Source organism: Petaurus breviceps, unplaced genomic scaffold (assembly GCF_028583685.1).
Source record: "Petaurus breviceps papuanus isolate PSGF00001 unplaced genomic scaffold, PetGlider_PUasm1.0 38, whole genome shotgun sequence".
NCBI classification, from domain to species: domain Eukaryota; kingdom Metazoa; phylum Chordata; class Mammalia; order Diprotodontia; family Petauridae; genus Petaurus; species Petaurus breviceps.
The window spans coordinates 55,835,962-55,861,790 of NW_027186304.1; the positions used below are offsets into that span (position 1 = coordinate 55,835,962).

The window sequence follows — 25,829 nt, forward strand, 5'->3', positions numbered from 1 at the left end:
ACAGAGAGAGACAGAGACAGAGAGAGAGAGAGACAGAGAGAGAGAGAGACAGAGAGAGAGAGAGAGAGAGAGAGAGAGAGAGAGAGAGAGAGAGAGAGAGAGAGAGAGAGAGAGAGAGAGAGAGAGAGAGAGAGAGAAAGAGAGAGAGAGAGAGAGAGAGAGAGAGAGAGAGAGAGAGAGAGAGAGAGAGAGAGAGAGAGAGAGAGAGAGAGAGAGAGAGAGACAGAGAGAGAGAGAGAGAGAGAGAGACAGAGAGAGAGAGAGACAGAGAGAGAGACAGAGAGAGAGCCATAACTTAGGCAAAGAAGAAAACTCCATGAAGTTTCTAGTTTAGCAAACTGAGGATAAGAACATGATAAATTCTGCTAGTTCCTGTCATATCAGTTTCTTTCTAGAGACTTTCCCTTAAGTGACATAGAGAGAGGTTGGCATCATGTATCTTCTCAGAATAACTAGAAGAGAGTTAGGAGACCAAATCTCTCTTCTCTCCTGTTCTTGCCAACTTTGCCCTGCTCCTCATTCAGGTGCTTGGCATTGATCTTCATTAGTGAGAAGAGAGTCCTGTACAGATGGGCTCTGGGGTTTGAGTTACACGGATTTTTCCAGTGTTTCTAGGAGAGTAACATCATATATTCAGAACTAAAAAAATACTGGAGAGATAATCATCAACCTAACCCTTTTTTTGGTGAGGCAGTTGGGTTTTTAAGTGACTTGGCCAGAGTCACAGAGCTAGTAAGTGTCAGGTGTCTGAGATCGTATTTGAACTCATGTCCTCCTGACTCCAGGACTGGTGCTCTATCCACTGTGTCACATAGCTGTCCCCTAACCCTTTCATTTTACAGGTGAGTATTTTTTTATTTTCCTCAGTGATGTGGTATTTGCTACCTCTGGGACCCTGGCCAAGTCCCTTCTCCTTTTATCTGTAAAAAAAAGAATAAGAACTGATTCTGTGATTTCATCTATATAAAGACTTCTCAGTTTCACAAGCCTCCTTCCATGAATACAGAAAGGGATCTTCTCTGCAACTTGTCCGGCTGCCTACAGTTCTGCCTTTCCCAGAGTTACATAACCAGTATGGGTCAGAGGCATGCCTTGAATCTTGGGTCCCTTGACTTCAAGCCTAACCCTGTCTCTCTTATACTACAGTGCCTTTTTAAATCAGGAGATTGGATAGGTTTTCAGTTATAAATAATATGATATGCAATAAAAAAATTTTCAGGCTTAAATTTTCTTTAGCCTTAATAGTTGGCTCATAATATAACTTGTCTTGATTTTGCATCTATAGACATAACTTGAAGATCTGGCAAAGTTCAGGGGGAGCAATATAGTTTGGGCCTTTTTGAATGAAACAAAATTTCTGGTGAACAGTACAATCAATTAGCAGACTGAGAATGCAATACATTATACTTACATCTGTTCTATATCTCTTCCTGGGCTAGTGATACTAAGATATTTATGACTGTGTTTAATGTAATTGCCAAGGAAAGGCAACTTCCCAAGGTTCAAAATACCAGCATAGGTGCTCTCCATTTTATTCAGTGACAAACCAAGAACAGAGAAGGTCAAACATGACATCATTCAAAATACAGCATTTACTAAGAGTGATTAAATAATCTCCAAGTACTACCCCACCCCAGGACCTTCCAATCATTCAATCAATTACAAAGTCCCAGTTCTAAATACTTCTCCACCCCTAGGCTATACCTTCATTTAGTCCACCACAAAGCACAAAAAGATCAAAAGTTCCCCACCCCTGGATCACAATTGAATCTACCCCAGAGTTACATCAAGTTTAAGCACAGCACATAATACCCAAATGGAGGTCTTTTCTTCATCTTGACACCAAGGCAAGTTCTCAGCAATCTTAGTTCCTGGGGAGACAAGGCTTAGCAAGGCCACAAGATACATTGCCAGTCTCTTCATTAATTCATCCTCTGTCTGTAGAACAGTCCTAGAACCCCTGAAAACATTAGCAAAACCCTCTCCTAGGATTTCTGTAAACATACAACAAGAAAATCCTTCTTCAGGGCTTCTGAACCAACAGAAAGGCTCCCAGACCCCTGCAACAACAGCACTGTCCTTCACCAGTAGACAGTATTCACTCTGTCTGCAGGACAGTCTCCAGACCCCTGCAACAACAGCACTGTCCTTCACCAGTGGACAGTATTCACTCTCTGTCTGCAGGACAGTCTCAGGGCTTCTTAACCAAAAGCCAGGTTCCAGGACTTCTTCAACAACAGGACCGTCTTTCACCAGTAGACAAATCTGGCAAAAGAACATCAAAACAGACAGACAAAGTACCAGCAAAACAGCCATGTCTCCTCAGTCCTTGGCAGCTCAGGGGGCAGGTCTCAAAAGTCCAGGGCAATTCAAAGCGGCCACCAGCAATTCTCTTAGTCTCTCTCTCTCCACGAGGTGCTGCTTCCAAAAAAAAAAAGTTCTTCTGCCTCTCACTTGTCTCTCCAAATCTACATCACCAGCTGGGATTAACAAGCTCTGGGTTTTGACACAATCAATTTGAAAACCAAGCCCAATACAGGGGAATCTCCACATTCCATTACTATCACATGAAATTCTTTGAACTTCTTGTTAAATATCCTCACTGACTCAGTAGTAAATTTTATGTTATATGTTAAAATTTTGCTTTTAATCTATAAATACAATATAGTATATAGGATTTAAAAATGATAATAATATATCTTATTTCATTTTAAAAGTTCATCACAATCATCTAGCAATACATTTTGTCTAACTTAAATATATAAACATAAACATGCACATGTATTACATATATTTATAAGATTTTTATGAAAAGCCTAGATTTTTTTTTCAATTTTATCTTCCTATCTTATAAAGATAAAATCACAGTCTAACTTTCTGAGTTATCCAGAGCAGGAGGCAGACTCTGATGTGTGTATTTGTTTTGTAACAAATTTTATACTTTGATATACTCCAAAATAAAATCAGAAGGCTTAGTTCCTTTGTATCTTTACTTCCAAAGATCCTTATTAGTTTAGGCTGTTTTTACAACCCTATCAGTTGCTCATATTTGCTCTTGATAAGCTTCAGCATCTGCTTTAATCTGTAACTACCAAATGGTTATCAGAATGAGCTAGAAGCAACCAATATAACTCTTAAAGATAGGGTATCTTCAAGATCAAGCCATCTCCTTAAGGTGGCGAGGGACGCAGGACATCTTCCTTCCTCAAAAATGATCATTGAATAAATATGCATTTACTAATAGCTCTCATTTACATAAAGCTAGGGCTATTTATAATATTTCCTTTAATTCACACAGTAAGTCTATGAACTAGAGGCTATAAGGATTCTCATTTTATGGATAAAAAACAAATGAAGCTTAGAGAAGTTACATGATATGACAAGAATGACACAGCTATTATTTGTACCCTGATTTTCACTGCTTAAAATTTAGTGCTCTATCTTCTAGTCCATATTCTCCTTTTAATGTACAATTCCTGGAATAATGTGAATATAAAGAAACAGCTTTCATATAGAATAATTCATTAGGTCAAATTCTTCTTAGTTCTAAATGACCTCCTAGAATTAAATGATTTGCTGAATTCTATCAGGCTATCAGGGGATCATTTAATGAATTATTGGTGAAAGATTTCATATATTTCTCCTAGTACCTAACTTACTACTGAGGAATTTCTCAGGTACAAGAGTAAAACATTTTCTCTAAATGCATTTATAAAGTTAAGGAGGAGTCTAAGTTGTGGTAGAAAATATCACTTTAGAGTCAAAAGAAAAATATAAACTCTGTTATTAATACACGAGGAAAAAAGTTTTCTTCTATTGAATGACAATATAAAATAGTTGGGCATATTTTGGTATCACTTCAACATTTCTATGGCGATATTAACAACTAGTGCCATGGATTTCTGTCAGTTTCTCTTTTAGAACTGTACAAAAGAAGAATGCCAACACATTAATCATAAAAATGTCCTGATCTGTACACTTTTTTCTTTTATCAATAAAATAGCTACAGTGGGATTCTAGATTGTTTGGAGAGCTATCCAGGGCAAGACATATGCTGCAACAACTCTAAAAATAGAAGTATATTATTTATTTCAGTGTCTTTTAATAATTCTTTTGAGAATATTCTTTCTGGAAAAAGTTATCAAATGTGTACATGGTGCATATCATTCTCACTAATCAGCTGAGCTGTTAAATTAATCAACAAAAGTTTCATGCAAAAAATATTATCCTGTATCTAGTCTTACCATATCTTCAACCAAAGACAACTGTCTTCATTTCTTTTGTTGATAACTCTCTCAGACTTTTACATGAAATTAAAATGATATATGGTCCTTTGCTTTTAATAATGTGAGAGAATTGATGAGGTTGGTGCTGTACATTGGGCAAGCAAACATTACAGGCCTTGTTTCAAGAGAGACACAATTTACTTCAGAAACAAAGGTAATTTACTAGATTATAAGATTCTTGTAAGAAGGACCATACCTTATTCATTTAGTACTGTCATCAGTGCAGAACAAAGTGTTAAGTAGAGTGGGCATTCAATCTATTTTTGCTAAATTAAAATATGTTTGGGAAGAAAATGCAATGTAGTGGAAAAATTGATGGATTGAGGACCTGTCTTCCATTCCTTCCTTTCATTGTCTCCTAGTTATTTTTACTGAGATTGAAGGTAAAAAGTAAAATGTAAAAAAAAAAAAGAAAGAAAGTAGGGAGAGTGGTGATGAGGTGCCTCATGACTATGTTTATTTGCTGTAATGCTCCTTCGTATATTTCTTTGTTTTTTCATTGGTTTTATTTGTTTTTTTTTAAGTCATATTTCACTTCTTTAGATTTCTTTAGGGAGTTGTTTTCTAGACATGTTGTATGCATGGCATTATTTGTGTTGTTTGCCATTGTCTAAACGCAGGTTCTTAATCTTTGTGTTATGGTACCTTTTGGGAGTCTAGTGACACTTATGAATCCTACCTCAGAATAAAGTTCTTGAATGCATAAAATAAAACATACAGGACTATAAAGTAAACCCATTATTTTGAAAGAGTTTTCAAATTATTTTTAAAGTTTATAGATCCCAGGTTAAGAACTTTTGATGTGGAAAACATTCCAGTGTGGGGATGGGATTGAGGAGAAAAGACTAGGCAGATAGGATGAGTAAAGATGATAACAATTTAAAGGAAAGGTCTTTTGCCCAGTCTGCTGGCTAGATGCTCTCATATTTCTTGAAGGTATATTATAATCCTATTTAATCACCACAAATAACTCCCAATCTTGAACCTGACCTTTTTGATCAGATAACCATGCTTTCAGTAAACTAGGCAACAAACATTTATTAAGTATTTGCTATCTTCAAAGCTCAGTGCTAAGTACTGGGGACAATGAGAAAGACAAAAACAGCTCCTGACCCCAAGTACCTCACTCTCTAATGGGGAAAATAACATGAAAGCAGCTATGTACTTATCCCATATATAGAAAACTTGGGAAAAAAATCTCAGAGGAAGAAAGGGAAGGCTTCTTGTGCAAGGTAAGTTTTTTAGCTGAGACTTGTATGAAGCCACAGAAGTCAGAAGACAAATTGAGGAGGGAGAGCATTTTAGGCATGTGAAACAGCTAGTGAAAAGGCAGGGAGTTTGAAGCTGAGTTTCATATATAAGGAAGAGCAAGTGGGCCAGCGTCTCTGAAATAGAGAGTACATACATACAGGAGACTAAAACGTCAAATGCTTGGAGAGATAGGAAGGGGTCACAGTGGGAAGGGCTTTTAGTGTCAAGCAGAATAGTCAATGTTTCATCTCAATGTTAATAATGTTTAATTGGTATAGGAAAGGCATGATTAGACTACAGTTTAGGAAGATCACTTTGGCAGCTGGATGGACTGGGTAGATTTGAGGTAAGGAGACCAAGCATGAGGTGATGAGGGCTGTCGCTATGTAGTGGCAGGTTCAGAAGAGAGAAGGCAACTTATAGGAGAGATTCTGCGGATGTAAACTTATTGATTTAAGACTTCCTTATTCCCTACCTATCCAAAATGAATGATCCTGGGTTCAAATAGTTCCCTGTTCTTCTATTGTGATATATACAGATCTTTGCTGATGCGTTAAAGGAAAGGATTAGAGTTAGAGATGGGGAACCTGTGGCCTCAAGTTCTTATGAGGCCCTCTAGGTCCTCAAGTGGGGCCCTTTGCCTGAATCCAAACTTCACAAAACAGATCACCTTAATAAAAGGATTTGCTCTGTGAAGTTTGGATTAAGTTGAAGGACTGCACTTGAGGACCTAGAGGGCCACATGTGACCTCGAGACCTCAGGTTCCCAACCCCTGGATTAGACTATATGAACTTCCCCCTTCCTAGATAACAAGTGCTTTCTGTAACTGTGATTATCTAGAAATACCAAGTCCTATTTTTGTTGTGTGAGGAGATAGCAACTCCAGTGGTGACACTTTGGGGCCAGGTAAACAGGAATGACTATGCAATGATTAACACTTGAGAAAGCTATGATTGTGAGGATTTTGCTTCAGCGCTTCTCAAAAACTCATGTAGGCAAATGCCTAAGGCCATCTCTGACATAAAGTGTAACTATGTTAAATTTTTAACTTGAAAATTTCCTGAGGATAGATGGCAGAGACCATGTAGGCATACATAAGATATAAGTGTACCAATTATTTGTGACCTTTTGAACTATTTGTAGGCCTACATGTATCACTTGGGAATGTTCTAGTGAAAATCACTAGATTTATCAAGAATAAATTTGCTGACCACTCTGAACTCCCCTTCCTTCCCTGAAGGAAGAGCCTTGGTAATCCTACATTTTTCCCTTCTGCACTTGAAACAGAAGGTATCAGCTAGGTTTAAAAGGACTTCATACATCCCTGTTCCAGACACATAGTCAAGGCTAGAATACACAGTCATAAATAGTTTAAGGGCTGGTAGGTTCCTTGGGGCAAATCAATGCAGACTTTTTATGTTTAAAACATCCCAAAGAATCTAGGCTACATGTAAGACTGTATTTCATGAGTAAGGCTGCCTGCAGATCTTGATTGCTATGCCTACAGGGCCCCTTGTTAGACCTTCTCATCACAAAACTGACCTCTATGGTCCTTCAAAGTCAATACTCCAGCTTTGGCATAGGAATCCCTTGCAGCCTATAAATCTTTCCCTACTCCCTTAACCTCTAGGCAGGGGAGAAATAAGAAAGGAAAATGTACATGTGCCCATAACTTGTTTGGGGTGTCCCAACTTGGGAGGCCTGCATGCTTGAAAATAAAGCATTTCCCCCATTTTTGGACAGTTTACATATTTTTTCTTTACTTTTTAAAGAATAGCAGGCAGATATTCAACATGGCTGGCTTTTCTTCTTTCAGAGAATAATAGCTGTGGCATTCCATTTCTATTAGCAATGTTAGTAATGAAACTATGTACTATGAAGCATGGGATTTAAGTTTCTTCAGAGAAGGTCAGTCAGTCAGTCTATCAGTCATTGACATTTATTGAGCCCTCCATTCATTCATAACACTATTTAAAATTGGGTCTCATGTGGGGACTTCAGTGAAAGACAAAAGAAGGAACTGATGTTTGTCCTGGAGGAAGTGCCAAAATGGGACAGGAAATAGAAAAGTAATGACACATCTAACACCCTGTAGCATATAGTAACACATTAATATAAAGATATATTATTGTATGCTATGATATAGATTGTGATGGGGAGATAATAGAAAGGGACAAAGTAAAGTGACTACAAGAATATAGATGGGTATGTTTTCTCTAGCAAAGGGAATTTTTCTACCTGTATACATCCATATTTCATTCTTTTTAAGAAGTAATAAACTATATTTAGCTAAGTGTTAGTGAATTTTTTTTTTGCCCCACTATGGAAGAGGATAACCAGTGACAGAAGAAATTCATCAATCAATTCATTGACAAGCATTTCTTTAAGTGATTATTATCCATGAGGCCCTGGTGTTTTGTGGATACAAAAAAAGGAAAAAAAAAAAACATTTTCTACCCTCAAGAAGTTTACATTTTTTTTTTAAAGCAATAGGGGTTAAGTAACTTGCGCAAGGTTACACGGCCAGTTATTTCTGGGTGTGGTGCTAAGTATCTGAGCCCAGATTTGATCCCTAGGTCATCCCAACACTGGGGCCGGTGCTCTTACTCGCTGAGCCACCTGGCCGCCTCTCAGAAGTTTACATCTAAAGAACAAATTATTAAAATACGTAATAGGAGAAAGCTCATGCCATGTGTGTGTTATACTGGAGAGCCACTGAAATCTTTTCTAAATTGCAAATTTCTATGATGCTGGAAAGATATTTAAAAAAATTAATCAACTTACTTTTAGTTTACAATATTCAGTTCCACAATCCCTTGAGTTCTAAATTTTCTCCCCCTAACTCTCCTCCCCCCCTCCCTGCCTTGGCAGCTGGCAATCCAGCATGCAAGAATCTTCAAATACCTTCACATTAAACATTAGTCAAATTTAAAGAAGAATTATAGCCAATAGAATAAACATCAAGAAAGAAGGAACAAGGGGAGGCTACGTGGAATAGTGAATAGAGTACCGGCCCTGGAGGATCTGAGTTCAAATCCAGCCTCAGACACTTAACAGAAAAACTAGCCATGTGACCTTGGGCAAGTTGCTTAACTCCAATTGCCCTCTAAAAAGTAAATTTAAAAAAAGGAACAAAACAAAACAAAAAAGAGAGAGAGAGCAAGTAGTTTACTTGTGAAAGAATTTTTAACAAGTATTTAAAAGAAGAAGTAGTGAGTGTGAACATTTGGCATGCACTTTGTAAGAAGAGGTTTTTTTTTTTTTTCAGATGAACCTCATGGTCTGTAGTATAAGAGTTTGTTGTTTTTGAGTTGTTTCAATCAGGTCTGACTCTTCATGACCCCATTTGGATTTTTCTAGACAAAGTGGTTTGCCACTTCTTTCTCTAACTCACTTTACAGATGAGGAAACTGAGGCAAGCAGTGTTAAATGACTTGCATTGGATCACACAGGTAGTAAGTATCTGAGACCAGATTTGAACTCAGGAAGGTGAGTCCTCTTGACTTCAGGCCTGGCACTCTATCCACTGTGCCTTCTAGCTGCTCTAGTGTAAGAGTTACTTACACTAGAAATAAGAAGGTCATAATGTAGTTTCCATGATCTTAATATTAAAATTGACAGTCTTTCTAGTATGAAAGTATTCATATAGATAATATAGTAACATGTAGTGAGATTATAACACAATTAGATGGATTTGAAATTTGTTAAATGTAATGTCCAAAGTCAAGTCAATAAGTATTTATTAAACATCCATTATGAGCCAGGATCTTTTTTTTTTTAAGTGCTGAGGACTCAAAAGAAGGCAAAACAAACATACAGAAAAACCAGTTCCTGTTCTCAGGGAACTCATAGTTTCATGGAGGGGAACAACAGGTAAACAAATATGTTCAAATATATTATATACAGTATATGTTTAAGAGAATCTTCCAGGTGAGATACTATATTAAAGGGGATGGGGAAAAACTTCTTGCAAAGACTGAGATTTTATTTATGTCCCAAAGAAAGCAAGAGGAGTCATATAGAAGTCAGGAGTGAGAGAATTCCAGGCATGGAGGACAGTCATTGAAAATACATAGACTTGGGAGCTAGAATGTGGTATTTGACAAGCAGCAAGGAGGATAGTATGACTGACAGTCAGAGTATGTGAGAGGGAGTAAATTATTATGAATATTAGAAATGTGAAAAAGAGCCAGTTTGTGAAAGAAGTTCAAGCTTGATTGTGTACTGTTTAGCATTTTTATTAATGACTTGGATAAAGAGAGATAGCATGCTTATTCAATATGTAGGTAGTGTAAATCTGAGAAGTAGAGCTAATATTGAATAACAAAGACAGAGTCTAAAAGATTTCAAAAAGTGAGAATGCTGGCTATATCCATGGAGATTTTTTTTTTTGAGTAGGCCTATGATTTTGTCTGTATAGCAGGTTACTAGTGATGAACTTTACCAAAGTATATCAAGACATATTCCTTAGAGAGTATCTTGGGTAGGAGGAGAGGACAAGGGGGATTGACCAATTAAGTGATTTTTCTCACAGTGACACAGTCAGTATATGTCATTATAAAGTTAGTTTTCTGACCTCCAGAAACCATGATGCTCAATGATGAAATAAAACTATACTAGAATAATATCAACATCAGTGCAACTCACTTGCAGACTTACTCAGCTAAATTAACCTCTAAGAACTAAGTTGGAGCTATTCATTCATTAAATGCACAATTTCTTTTTCTTTTCCTATATTTTCTTTGCCTTGTCATTGTTGTACTGTTTTTATAAAATAAATGCTTAACAAACACTAGTAAGCATGACTTCTGAGCAAAAGGGCTCTTTATCCCATCTGTTCTTATTTAAACGCAATTATATTTAAAATCTTTTCAACTGTCTTTGACAATTTTTAATGTTACTAATTTTTCCAAAAGACAACATAGTAAACTATAGTTTTATTTAATGACATTTTTAATTTAATGAAAAGACCCAAATTGTCTTTTAGGACTTTATTCAGTATTCCCCAATCCACAGAATGGGTGGCAAAGTAGTGACAACTAAATAAAGCAAAACTAATATTACAAAATATCCTTTGCACCTTTGCATAGGAGAAACAGATCCTGAATAAATTGTGAACTATAGTAGAAAGACATGTGAAGTCCTGCACTTGGTACAGAAATCAGCTTCACAAATGCAGGAGGGCTGGGCATGGCTAGGTAGGAGTTCATCTGAAAATCTTCTGAGGGTGCTGCCAATTCAGTATCAGTAAATGGTGTGATGTAGTGGACAAAAATGGTAATGTTACCTGAGGTTACATTGAAGTATAGTGTCCAGGACTGTTGTAATGGCAAGCAAAGAAGTAGTTAACACCTTGTTTCAATTTGTTTCTTCTGAGCCTTGCCCATGATTGAGAAGCAGAATTTGTGAACCCCACAAGTTATGAACCCTAGGAGCTGTGAACTCTTCTTGCTGATGAAACAGGAAGGGGAGGAGCTAATGACCGTATATAAGGAGAGAGCAGAACTGAGAAGGGAGCTCTTGTAGTGGAGAAGGAGAAAACTTGTGGTATCCTGGCACTCTATGTTTGTCTGTTCTGTCTATGTTGATGTTTGTTTGTAATACTTTGTACAGAAGCCCTGGGACCTTATTGGAAGCCCTGAAAGAGGATTTTTCTGGTTATATGTGTACAGAAGTCCTGGAAGAGGGTTTTGAAGAGCCTAAGACTTTACTGATGATTTGTGCCGACCTCTTGGACCTTGTTTGTGGGTTTGTGTTGATTTCTATGTTGATGATTTGTGTTGAGTTCTGAGACCTTGTTGGTGGGTCTGCGTTGATTTCACAGGCAGATAGTGAATTGGTGATGGTGCAGGCAATGTTGTGGCTCTGTCAAGCTTTGTCTTCCCAGAAACAGGAACTGTGAAGAACTTGAGGTGGACTGAACATTGTGAATGCTGTACTTTGATTTCTGTGAATGTTTTGCCTTAATTTACTGCTGAATAAATAGAGTGTTCACTATACTATGTAATCAGAAAGTTGAAGCTTTTCACAGCTACAGTCCTCTGGAAAGCAGCTTGTGCTTGGCTTTACAACTGGGGATGTGAGTCTCACTATACTCTATCCTGGATGGAACATATCTGAAGTGTTATGCTCAGATCTATGTACTGCATTTTAGTAAAGACACTAATTAGATGGGGAGCATCAAAAAAGAACGACCAGGAGGGTGAAGGGTATTAAAATCATTCAAAGTAATACACATTAATTAATTACCTACTATGTGCCAGGACTGTGTTAGGTATTGAAGTTATAAAAACAATAACTAAATAGTCCCTGTCATCTAAAAGTTACAATCTATTGAAAGGATATAATATGTATAGGGGACACCTCCAGTTGTCCTGATTTATATCTTGCCACTGAACCCAGTTGGCTCCTGAGAAGAAAGTAAGGCTGGTGAATTTGCACAGCCCTTCCTCACTGAAATGCCATTCCTCAATTGATGTACATTCTCTCAACCTTTCTTTCTTCCTTCCTTCCTTCCTTCCTTCCTTCCTTCCTTCCTTCCTTCCTTCCTTCCTTCCTTCCTTCCTTCCTTTCTTTCTTTCTTTCTTTCTTTCTTTCTTTCTTTCTTTCTTTCTTTCTTTCTTTCTTTCTTGTTCTTTCTTTTTTCTTTCTTTTATTTCCTTCCTTCCCTCCCTCCCTCCCTTCCTTCCTTCCTTCCTTCCTTCCTTCCTTCCTTCCTTCCTTCCTCTTTTTTCTTCTTCCCTTCCCTTTCTCTCCCTCTTCCTCAGTCCACATAGGGTATCATTCCCTACCTGCAGGTGCTCTGTCCAAAGGAATGTAAATTTTGATGACTGGAACATGGAAAAATATCTTGGGATTTATGGGCTAGATTTCTTTCCTTTTTAAATAACTTACTTATTTTTAGTTTTTAACATTCACTTCCATAAGACTTTGAGTTTTGAATTTTCTCCCCACTTTCTCCTCCCCCCTACCCAAGATAGCATGCAATGTGATATAAGCTATACTTATACGTTCATATTAAATATATTTTCACATTAGTCATGACTTAAAGAAGAGTTAGAATTAATGGGAGGAACTGATAAAGTCAGAGTAGGGAGAGCTAGTTCAGTTGTGAAAGAATTCAATCAGATCTTCTCTTTTTAAAAAATATTTTTTAGCCTTTATTAATTTGTTTGTTTACTTTTAGTTTGCAGGATTCAATTCCACAATTGCTTGAGTTTCAAATTTTCTCACCCTCCCTCACCTTCTCCACCCCCATGGAGGCATACAATCAAGTATAGGATCTGCAAATAGCTTCATATTAGACATTAGTCAGGTTATAAAGAAGGATTGTATCAGATGGAATGAACAATGGAAAAGAGGAAAACCAAAGAAGAAAAAGACAGAGAGCAGGTAGTTTGCTTCAATCAGCATTCAAACTCTGTTCTTTCTAGTTCTTTCTCTGAATATAGACAACTCTCTCCATCATGAGTCTTTTGGAGTTGATTTATAACCCTTCTTTTCTGAGAAGAGTCCAGACTATCAAAGTTGGTCATCACACATACATTGTATCTGTAATTGTGTACAAATGTCTCCTGGTTCTGCTCTTCTCACTCAGTATCAGTTTGTATAAGCCTCTCCATCTGTTCCTTGTTTCTTACAGCACAATAATATTCCATTACATTCATATACCACAACTTGTTTAGCCATTCCCCAATTGATGGGCATCCCCTTAACTTCCAGCTCTTTGCTATCACAAAAAGAGCTGCTATAAATATTTTTGTACATATGGGTCTTCCTCCCACTTCTATGATCTCTTTGGTATACAACCCTAGAAATAGTATAGCTGGGTCAGAGGGTATGAAATTACTTATAGACCTTTAAGCATAGTTCCAGATTGCTCTCCAGAATAGTTGAATCAGTTCACAACTCCACCAAATATGCATTAGTGTTCCAATTTGTCCACATCCTCTCTAGCATTTGTCATTTCCTGTTTTGTGTTTTGTCATTTTAGCCGATATGACTGGTGAGATGTGGTACCTCAGAGTTATTTTGATTTGCATTTCTCTAATCAATAGTGATTTAGAGCAATTTTCCTATGCTTATAGATATCTTTAATTTTTTCCTTTGAAAACTGCCTGTTCATATATCTTTTGACCATTTATCAATTGGCGACTGACTTATATTCTTATAGATTTGATTCAGTTCTCTGTATATTTTAGAAATGTGGCCTTTATCAGAGACATTGGTTGTAAAAATTCTTTCCTATTTTTCCACTTTCCTCTTAATCTTGGTTACATTGGCTTTGTTTGTACAGAAGCTTTACAATTTCATATAATCAAAATTATCCATTTTGCATTTTATAATGCTTTCTAATTCTTGTTTGGCCATAAAGTCTTCCCCTCTCCACAAATCTGACAGGTAAATTATTCCTTGCTTTCCCAGATTGCATACAGTATCATCCTTTACACCTAGATCATGCACCCATTTAGACTTGATTTTGGTATATGGTGTTATATAATGATTTATACCCAGTTTCTACCATACTATATTCCAGTTTTCCCAGCAGATTTTGTCAAATAGAGAGTTCTTATACCAAAAACTGGGGTCTTTGGGTTTATCAAACAGTAGATTACTATAATCAGTGACTGCTGAGTCTCTTGTTCCCAGTCTATTTCATTAATCTACTGCTCTATTCCTCAGCCAGTACCAAGTAGTTTTTTTTTTTAAGCAATCAGGGTTAAGTAACTTGCTCAAGGTTACATGGCCAGTTATTTCCGGGTGTGGTGCTGAGTATCTGAGCCAGGATTTGATCCCCAGGTCATCCTGACACTGGAGCCGGTACTCTTACTCGCTGTGCTACCTGGCTGCCCCGAGTACCAAGTAGTTTTGATGACTGCTGCTTTAAAATACAGGTTAAAATCTGGTATAGCTAGTCCACCTTCACTAGCATTTCTTTTCATTAATTCCCTTGATATTCTATACTTTTTGTTCTTCCAAATGAATTTTGTTACTATTTTTTCTAGTTCTATAAAGTACTTTTTTGGTAAATTGATTGTTATGGCACTAAATATGTAATTTAATTTAGCTAAAGTTGTCATTTTTATTATATTAGCTTGACCCATCCAAGAGTGATTGTTTTCCCAATTAGTTAGATCTGACTATTTGTGTGAAAAGTGTTCTTTTAGTTGTGTTCATATAGGTCCTGAGTTTGTTTTGGCATGTAGATTCCCAAATATTTTCTAATGTCTACAGTAACTTTAAATGGGATTTCTCTTTCTATCACTTGCTGTTGGATTTCATTAGAAATATACAGGAATGCTGAGGATTTATGTGGATTTATTTTATATCCTCCAACTTTGCCAGAGTTATTTATTGTCTCAAGTAGTGTTTTACTTGATTCTCTAGGATTCTCTAAGTATATCATCATATAATCTGCAAAGAATAACTTGGTCTCTTCTTTGGCTAATTTGATTCCTTTGATATCTTTTTTTTTTTTTAAGCAATCAGGGTTAAGTAACTTGCTCAAGGTTACACAGCCAGTTATTTCTGAGTGTGGTGCTGAGTATCCGAGGCCGGATTTGATCCAGGTCATCCCGACACTGGAGCCGGTGCTCTTACTCACTAAGCCACCTGGCCGCCCCTAAGCAATTCTGGTTAAGTAACTCGCTCAAGGTTACATGGCCAGGTGTTTCTGGGTGGGTGCTAAGTGTCTGAGCCCGCGATTCGATCTCAAGGTCTTCTCAACACTGGAGCCGGTGCTCTTATTCGCTGTGCTACCTGGCCGCCCCTGATTCCTTTGATTTCTTTTTCTTCTCTAATTGCTACTGCTAACATTTCTAGTACCAGATTGAACAAGAGGGGTCATAGTACACACCTTTGTTTCATCCTGATCTTATTGGAAATGCTCCTAGCTTATCCCCATTGCATATAATACTTGCTGATGTAGCAGCAAACACCCCAAACATCCTCAGGGTTTGCTGCCAACACAGGTTCTTGGATCTGCTTTGATAAAAGAAAGCAACTCAAAATGGGTTAACAAGCTTACTTTAATCAGTCAAATATGTATCATTTACCTAGTTCAGGGGAAAAAGATCAGCACCCAGAACTTCAAATTATACAGACAGAATTATCAAGACAGAGAAACAGATTAAGTAGACAGATTTCCAAACTGTCCAACCGTTACATCCATACCCAATCAACATCTGGGTTTCAACATCTGGGTTTTTCAAAGCCGAGGGGGAGCTCTCAACAACTGCTTCCCAGAATCCAGATCAAATCACAGAACACTTCTCAAAGTGAGCCCCAAAACAAAGCTACACATCAGGGCTTATATAGCCTTCTCCTGGCTCAGAGAATGTAACAACCTTATTGGCCCCCTGGCCAATCAAAAAGTACCTACTGAAAAGCAAGCCTCCCACCCCAGGCTCCAGGTGCACTTTAGCCTAGGGTCAGGGAAGATCTTTAAAATTTACATTCCCATTACAGCTGATGGCTTTAAATGGATGCTAGCTATTATTTTATGGAAGGCTCTATTTGTTCCTATACTTTCTAGTGTTTTGAAAAGGAATTGATGTTATATTTTACCAAAAGCCTTTTCTGTATCTATTAAGATAATCATGTGGTTTCTGCTAGTTTTATTGTTGATATGATCAATTATATTGATGGTTTTCCTAATATTAAACAATCTTTGCATTCCTGGAATAAATCTTACCTGATGAAAGTGTATTATTCTTGTGATAAGTTGCTGTAGTTTTTTTGCTAATATTTTATTTAAAATTTTTGCATCTATATTCATGAGGGAAATTGGTCTATAATTTTCTTTCTCCATTTTATCTCTTCCTGATTTAGGTGTCAGTACCATATTTGTGTCATAAAGTGAATTTGGTAGGGCTCCTTCTTCACTAATTTTCCCAAATAGTTTGTAGAGTATTGGAATCAATTGTTCTCTAAATGTTTGATAGAATTTGCTAGTAAATCCATCTGGCCCTAGAAATTTTTCACTAGGGAGTTTACTGATGGCTTGTTCAATTTCTTTTTCTGAGATGGTGTTATTTAAGTAATGTCCTTCCACTTTAGTTAATCCGGGCAAATTATTATTTTGTAAATATTCTTTTCACTGAGATTGTCAAATTTATGTGCATACAATTTGGCAAAATAATTCCTAATTATTGTTTTAATTTCCTCTTCATTGGAGGTAGATTCACCCTTTTTGTTTTTGACACTCATAATTTGGTTTTCTTCTTTCTTTTTTTTTTTTTTTTATATATTTACGTAGGGTCTTTTTTTTTTTTTTTTTTTTTTTTCATTAAACCAGCTCTTAGTTTTATTTATTAATTCAATAGTTTTCTTAATTTCAATTTTATTAATCTCTCCTTTGGTTTTCACTATTTCTAATTCAGTATTTAATTGGGGACTTTCAATTTGTTCTTTTTCTAGGTTTTTCAATTGCATGCCCAATTCATTGACCTCCCTTTTCTCTAATTTATTCTTGCATGCACTCAGCGATATAAAACTCCCCCTAAGAACTGCCTTTGTTGCATCCCACAAATTTTGGTATGTTGTCTCATTATTATCATTCTCTTCAGTGAAGTTACTGATTGTTTCTAAAATTTCTTGTTTGACCTACTCATTCTTTAGGATTAAATTGTTTACTTTCAAATTAGTTTTTAGTCTATTCTTTCATGTCCCTTTATTGCATATGATTTTTATTGCATCATGATCTGAGAAGGATGCATTTAATATTTCTTCCTTTCTGTACTGAATTGTGAGGTTTTTACACCCTAGTACATGTTTGATTTTTGAGTATGTGCCATGAACTGCTGAGAAGAAACTATATTCCTTTTTACCTCATTCAGTTTTCTCCAGAATTCTATCATATCTACCCTCTCTAATATTCTATTCGCCTTCTTAACTTCTTTCTTGTTTATTTTGAGGTTATATTTATCATGTTCAGAAAGGTGAAGATTAAGGCTCCCCACTAGTATAGTGTTGCTATCTATTTCTTCCTTTAATTCCCTTAACTACTCCTCTAGGAATTTGGATGCTATACCACTTGGTGCATATATGTTAGGTAATGATATGCTTCATTCTCAATGGTGCCTTTTAGCAGGATATAATTTCCTTCTTTATCTCTTTATATTAGATCAATTTTTGCTTTTGCTTTATCTGAGATAAGGACTGCTACCCCTGCTTTTTTTACTTTAGCTGAAGCATAATATATTCTACTCCAGTCTTTTACCTTTACCCTGTGCATATCCCTTTGTTTCAAATGTGTTTCTTGTGGACAGAATATTGTAGAATTATGGTTTTTAATCCATTCTGCTATCTGCCTCCATTTTATGAGAGAGTTCATTCGATTCACATTCACAGTAATAATTACTATCTGTCTCTTTCCCTCCATCTATTCCCTCCCCTGATTATGTTTTTGTTTCTTCCTTCTCCCGTCCCCTCCATTAGTGTTTCCTTTTTGGCCACCCCCTCCCTCTGGGTTCCCTCCCTGTGACCCCCCACCTTCTTTACCTACCCTCACTACTACTCCCTCCCCTCTTATCCCCCCCTTTTTTTATTCCATCCTTACCCTCCTACAGTCTATAGGACACAATAGATTTTTATACTTATCACAGTATGTTATTCCCTCTTTGACCCCAAACCAATGACAGTAAATTTCATACAGTGCTCCTCTTCCTCCCTCCTTTCCCTCTATTTAATGAGATTTTGTGTCTTTTCGCTTTAGAATCTTAAACTTAACTGATTATGTTGATCCCTCTTTGAACCAGAACCAGTGGGAATAATGTTCAAATGATGTTCCTCTCCCTCTTTCCTTCCCCTCTACTATAGTATGTTTTTATGCATCTACATATGGCATAATTTACCTTTTTCTGCCTCATCCTTTCCTTTAATCCCATTGCAGTCTCTTTGAGTCCCTTAATAAGGTTTTTTTTTATCATCAGATGAGTTTCTTTTTCCCCACACCCTCTATCTATCTATATCCCTTTTAAACATCATGATAAGCATATAAATTTCAATATTGACAGTTATCAGCTTCTCATATAGGGATGTAAACAGTTTGCTCTTATTGCATGCCAAGTTATGTGCATGTGTGCATGAGTGTGCTTGTATGCATGTGTGAGTGTGTTTTCCTTATTTACTGTTTTATATCTTTCTTGAGTCTCATAATTGGAGATCAAATTTTCCATTGAGCTCTGGCTTTTTCATCAGGAAAGTCTGAAAGTCCCTTATTTCATTAAATGACAGACCATCTCCTTGCCTGGAAGATTATGCTCAGTTTTGCCAGATGGTTAATCCTCGATTGCAGTCCTAGCTCTTTGGCCTTATGAAATATCAAATTCCAATCCCTCTGATCTTTTAATGTAGAAGCTGCTTGGTTCTATGTAATCCTGACTATAGTTCCATCATATTTGAATTTTTTTTCTTTTCTGGCTGCTTGCAGTATTTTCTCCTTAATCTTATAATTCTGGAATTTGGCTACTATATTTCTTGGAGTTTTCAATTTGGGATCTCTTTCAGGAGAAGTCCATTGAATTCTTTTGATAACTATTTTACCTTCTGATTCTAGGACTTCAGGACATTTTTCTTTGACAATCTCTTGGAGGATGTTGTTCCAGGCTACTTTTTTTTATCATGGCTTTCTGCAAGAGCAATAATTCTTAAGTTATCTCTTCTGGATCTGTTCTTCAGGTCAGTTGTTTTTCCAGGGAGATATTTTACACTTTCTTCCAGTTTTTCAATCTTCATGTTTTGTTTGATTGACTCTTGGTGCATCATAGATTCCTGAGCTTTGATTTGACTGATAATAATTTTTAGTGAATTATTTTCTTTGGTTAATTTTTGAAGGTCCTTTTTTTAGGGAAGTATTTTCTCCAATTAGTTCACTAATTTTACTTTTTCAGGATTTGTTTTCTTCAGTGAGACTTTTTTCCAATTTGTTCACTGTAGATTTAAATTTATCTCCTACCTCTCTAATTTGGCTTTTAAAATCTTTCTTGAGCTCCTCCAAGAATGCTTTTTGGGCTTGAAACCAGTTCATATTTCCAGCTGTGGTCTCAGGTGTGGACACAGAATCCATGGTGTCTCCAGAAAGTGATTCTTCTCCTTCAGAATAATAGGCTTGTATTGTCTTTGGTTTTGCCTTTGCAAGTTGCTTCCGCCCATTGTAGTTGCCTATTTCCTGTCCTTAAATTGTATTTCTGCTCCTAGAATACAGAGGACTCTGACCCAAGCTTCTCAGGCTGGGAGCTAGGTGCCTATTTTTTTGCCTTTATGTGCTGTAACCTCTGAGTGTCTAGACTGAGGCCAAGGCCAGGACTGTTCAGTGTTTCCCCTGAGTTACCCTGAGGCTCACAGAACAATCTGTGGGGGAGAGGTGGTCAGACTACTTCATATTTCTGTCTCTATGCCCCTGGGCTACAGTCCAGGCAGGCTTTTGCTGGTCAGGTGAGGTAAGGCTTGTTGGGACCCCTTTCATCCTTCTCTTCAGACTCCTTACTGCCTCAGTTACACCCTTTCTCTGAGTCTCCTAAGCCTGAGACTATTTCCTCTATTTCAGGATTTTACTCTGGGTGGGACATTTATCTCTGGGTTTTCTAGGTCAGGGAGGGGGAATAGGAGCAGCTAGAGTTTACTTTGCCATCTTGGCCTCTGGAAAATTAGTTGGTGATTTTTAAATTTACAGGCTATGGGCTGATAGCACCAGGAAAAGCTGCTGTCTCTGCTGCAGGCCCTGTACTTTCTCTTACCCAGCTCTGATGGATCCTCCCCTCCTGTGGTGAGAAGCTAGTGAGATGGCTGTGAATTGCCCTGGGGGTGGGTGAGTCTGCTGGCTGGGGATCCTTCTCTCTCTGCTGTAGTCTGCTCTCGAGGCTGAGCTGCTGCATCACCCATGTGTTCTGCACTCCCCCTACCATGACTCACATGGACACTTTCCTGGGCTGGATTCTGCCACGCTCTGTCTCCCAGTGGATTCATCTGTTCAGATTCACTTTTTAAAGTTTAGTTACTGGATTCACGGAGGAGCTTAGATAAATTACTGCTTCAGTTCTGCCATCTTGGCTCCCTGACCCAGACCTTCTCTTTAGCCAAAGGGAGCTTTATGGACACAAAATCATAAGGGCCTGAAACTTAGCAAAGAGCTAAACTAAGGCATTAATATAGGAAAAGGACCAGACTTATATACAAAGAAAGTTACATAGACTATAGAATGATGATGTAATTTTAAGGTTTCTAATGGGGGTTGGAGATTTAAGGACTGTATAGATACAAACAAGGTGAGGAAGGTGGTTGCTGGCAAGATAAGAAAAGGTTGTCATGATACAGGATGGGGAAGATAAATGCCAAAGGATGGGGAAATGAATGACACAGGCTAGGGAAATGAATGACACAGGATGGGGAACACAGGATAAAGGGAACAAAAGCAATTCTGTTGGTACAGGTTGTATGGTATATCGAGATAAGGGAAAGGGGCCCTAAGGTACCCTCAAGTTACTGGATGGGTTAAGACTAAGCCTCAAATCCTCTCAGGGGCTTGGGGAATTATTCATTACTATTAACACTTAGGGAACTTTTATATCCACATCAGAACAATGAGAAAGAAGAAAAAAAACAACAAAAGAAAAGGAGAGTAAATAATGTGCTTTCATCTGCATTCAGATTCCCAAGTTCTTTCTCTGGATATGGATAGCATCTTCCATCATTGGTCTTTTAGAGTTGTCTTAGATCCATGTATTGCTGAGAAGGGCTAAGTCTGTCAATGTCAGTAATTGCACAATGTGACTGTTACTGTGTACAATGTTCTCCTGGAAATTTCACTCTGCAATTCACTCATTTCACTCTGCATCAATTCATATAGGTCTTTCCAGGTTTTACTGAAGTCTGCCTGCTCATCATTTCTTATAGCACAATAGTATGCCATTACATTCATATACCACAGCCATTCCCCAATTGATGGATATCCTCTCAATTTCCAGTTCTTTGCCACTACAAAAAGAGCTGCTATAAATATTTTTATACATATGGGTCCTTTTCCTGTTTATATTATCTCTTTGTTATACAGACTTAGAAGTGGTATTGCTGGGCCAAAGGGTAGAGTTCTTTCTTACCTTAAACTCAATTCACTCTGGCTCTCATTGATTGGCCAACAATAAGTGAAGAAAGGGATGGATTAAATTTTCCTTTCCACCTAAAAATATGTTTCAGCAAAATATGCAGAAATATAAGTAAGTATAAAATGATTATAATATATAACATAATGAAAACATGAAAAATCTACACAGTTCTTACCTGAAGTCTAAGAAGGAAAAATAAATTGCAATTGAGTCTTATGAAAAATTTATTGACAAGGTTTTAATTGAGATGGATCATAGATTCCTTATGTTCAGTAACAATCTTTACAAAAATTACTCTAGGGGTGGACAGGTGGTGCAGTGAGCAAAAGCACTGGCCCCAGAGTCAGGAGGACCTGCGTTTGGTTCTGGCCCTGGACATTTAACACCCACACAAAAAAACTAGCCATGTAACTTTGGGCAAGTTACTTAACCCCAGTTGCCCTCCAAAAGGAAAAAAAAATGACTCTAAAATACCTAGACCTATTCTCACTCCTACAACCCATTCCTACTTGTCTATCTATTGTCTATCTCCCCAGCAGCAGCTCAAACTCAACATGTCCAAAACAGATACTACTATCTCTATTCCCCCAAACCTAACCTTTCTGGAAGTTTTTCTGTTTCAGGGAAGAACCTTCAGTAACCCCACTTATCAAACTCAGACTCATCCATAGCTCTTCTCTCTCCCTTGGTCTTATCCAGTCATTTGTCAAGTTATATTATTTCTACCTCCTCATCCTCACCATGACTACAACCCTAGTCAAAGGGTCTCATTACCCCTCTCTTGGAAAGAATTCCTAAAATGGTATCTAAGCCTTGTGTTTTTTCTTTCTCTCATTCATCTCTTCTGAAACTTTAGGAGCAAGGCCAAGGTATGCTGAAGTCAGTTTGAATTACTCATGAGAACTATTGATTGCATTTTCAATGTGAGCATGTATATGTCAGAAATCATAAAGTGCTAAAAATTAGGCTTGATTTTTTTATTGTCTTGACCTAAGAAAATATAGATAATGCAGATTAAACTTTAAAGGGTGTCCTGCTTACGTTTTTCCCTCTAGAGAAATGGTTATTGGTTATTAAGCATTTATCAGAGTGTGACTTAATCAAGAACACTGTAATGGTAGGATATCAGTGGCCCTGACTTCCTGCAGCACTAAAGGCATGAATTCTCTCTACTGGCATGCACCCTAAGCACATGTGTTCCCTATATATCTGCCCTTTCCATTTGTGGATTTTATGTGTGTGTGCTCTTGAGATTTTCCAGAGGAATGTCACCAGGGTGGTGAAAGGTCTTGAGTCTATGTCATATAAACATTAGTTAAAGAAACTTTTTCTTTTAGTTTGGGAACAGGCAAGAGTGGGTGGAAGGGATGCTAATTGTCAAGCATTTGAGGGGCTGCAAGTGGATGATGGATTGTTCAGTTTGGCACTAAAAGGAAAGAAAGAATAGGAACAGGTGGCAAAAGATCAAATGTATATTTCATAAAAGAGAAAAGCTATTAACAATTAGATCTGTCCAAAATAAAATTCTGTGAGAAGCGGGGTGGGGTGAGGTCCTCCTTGGAGGCCTTCAACTGAAGGTTAGAAGATCACTTGTCAGTTATGTTACAACAATCTTTCCTTTTGTTTGTGATTTGGACTAGATAACTACTGAGATCCCTTTCACCTCTCATATTTTTAAATTCTTCTCACAGACACAGTGTATGTTTGTGGTACAGTAGGCCCCAGATTTGCAAAGATGTTTTATTGTTCCTGTTCTGACTATGCTAACTCAGTAAAGACTTTTGCACTGAGCTAACTGTGTACTCTGGCTCACTGAAGGCAAGCTATCATCCCTGATTTGATTCCTGAAATAAACAGCCACTATGTCCATCATGCTATGTTTAGTCCACAATCAAAATTAGACTAAAGGTCACAAGTTAGTTAACCAAGACTTTGATGACACATGCAGAAAGTAAGTGGGTGAAATAAAATGTTGACCTCCATATTGTCAAAAAACTTTTCTTAGCATATTAATTTACAAAACCATAAAATAGTACTCATGCATTCATATAGAAGAACTTTCCTGAAGTAGCCAGTGGACAAAGAATTCTTAAAATCAGTGCCATGGTGTTCAATTCCTGAAACATAATTTGGTCAAGGGAATTTTAAGCTTTTGATCTATACATCTTTGGATGGGAACTCAGTCCTAATTGAATTAGCTACAAAAGGGTCTGCTTCTCTAAATATGAACCCTACCAGGCCTGCTTGGCAGACAACAGTTGCCTCTTATTTGAAGTTGGCAGCACAAACGTCATCCACCTCTGTAAATAACTGCCCTGCAGTTTCTTGAGAGCAGTACTCCCCTTAAGAGACTCCTGAAAACCTAAGGAAAATTCTCTCCTGTACAAAAACCTTCCTGGTACGACACAAACAATGTACTGACTAAAAAGGTGGTTTGAAAGGCATTGCTATCACTTGGGTTAAAGGCAGATGAAAGCAAAAGTCATCTTATCCAGAAAGTTAAGATGCTCAGATTTCTACAAGAAACACAGCAAAGTTCATTTAATATCTCAGTTCCCCAAGTCCTAGAAGCTTCTCCTCTAAGGTTCCTTCCATCTGCTCTGTGTGTATCTTGAAGGTACTCAATTATTTACATGTTTTCTCCTACACTAGAATCTGAGCTTCCTAAAAGCAAGGATTGTTTGGCCTTACTTTGTATCCTCAAGGCTTAATATGTAAAAAGTGCTTAATAATTGATTATTAGCTAATTGATTGACTTCCTCCCTGCAGGGCAAGAACTGAGGGCATTTATGGACTAGTTAAGCAAATTACAATGGATCTATTTCTCACTGCAGCCTAATTGAAGCAGAATAAAAGCATCCAAGTAGTACAAGGTTGCCTGCTTTAGCACTCCTATTAGAGGTGGGAAGAGAAAGAGATAAGTTTTTATTAAGCTACTTCTATGTGCTACACAAAGTGGATATGCATTCCAAAAGTTTTCATTTGATCTCACAACAACTTTGTGGTATAGGTATGATTATTATCACCATTTAAGAATCGAGGAAACTGAGGCAGAGAAAGGTAAGAGACTTATCCAGAGTCATACAACTACTATATGTCTGAGGCCATATTTCAACTCAGGTGTCCCTGACTCCAGACCCAACCCTCAATCAACTGTACCACCTATCTACCAACTAATAATTACTTGATAATTAACTGAATGGTGTAGTAGTTAGAGTGGAGTCTGCAAATTCTGGGTTTTAGTCCTGCCTTGGAAACTTTTTGACTATGTAACCTTGGAAAAATTATTTAACCATTTGAGCCTCAGTCTCTTCAACTGTGAAAGGGGCATTCTAATACCTTCCTCACAACATGGTTGTGAGGTTCAAATAAGAATGCACAGAAGCTCTTTGTAACTCTTAAATATGAAAGGGATTTATTGGATCTGCTATTTCATGGAATTTCTCTCCTCCAAGAAGATTAATCCCTGGTTTACAAGTTAGTATCTTAAAGAATTTTCTGGAGCACTGAGACATTGAATGACAAGTCCAGCATCACATAGTCTACATGCATCAGAGCCAGAACTTGAAGCTGGATCTTCCTGATTCTTATTCTGTCTCTTAATGCTCTGCACTGATGGACAATTCTCAACAAAATGAGTATTACTTATCATATAGGTTTTCATGAAATGAAAATTTATTATTACATATTTTGAATCCTCAGTTATGTTCTGCTATGCACATGATATGTTTTTTTTCTTTTTGGCTTTCTTTTTAAGTTCCAATATTTAATTTTATCTGTTTTTGTTTCTCTTCTCTATTCTGTATTTTGTTCTGGCATTTGAGTCTAAAATAAAATTTTGAAAAGAATGTTCTTTACCAAATTATAAACTGTAAAACCCTATATAAATAACAGAGACAGCAGAAGATGCTATGTGGCTATAATGTCATAGTAGGGCATTCATTTTTTCTAAACTGTTTATAGATATTACATTATACAGCCTTTTCCCAGTAGGATACTTCTAAATATTTTGTTGTTGTTCAGTCCTTTTAGCCTTGTCTGACTCTTTGTGACCCCATTTGAGGTTTTATTGGCAAAGATACTGGAGCGATTTGTCATTTCTTTCTCCAGCTCATCTTATAGATGAGGAAACTGAGATAAATGAGATTGTCACTTTTCCAGGGTCACAAAGCTAGTAAATACCTGAGA

The 25,829-nt window shown here is 37.2% G+C and overlaps 1 long non-coding RNA gene across 6 annotated transcripts in view; it reads right to left on the reverse strand.

The window, feature by feature from the left end:
- LOC138170527 (uncharacterized) overlaps positions 1-25,829 on the reverse strand; it is a 106,530-nt gene that overhangs the window by 59,865 nt on the left and 20,836 nt on the right. For 4 of the 6 annotated variants that reach the window (XR_011170651.1, XR_011170649.1, XR_011170650.1 and 1 more), the window contains one exon: positions 21,636-21,715. The exons of the other annotated variants lie outside the window; for them this stretch is intronic. This is a non-coding gene — a long non-coding RNA (uncharacterized lncRNA). The remainder of the gene's footprint in view (positions 1-21,635; positions 21,716-25,829) is intronic. 6 annotated transcript variants of the gene reach the window in all.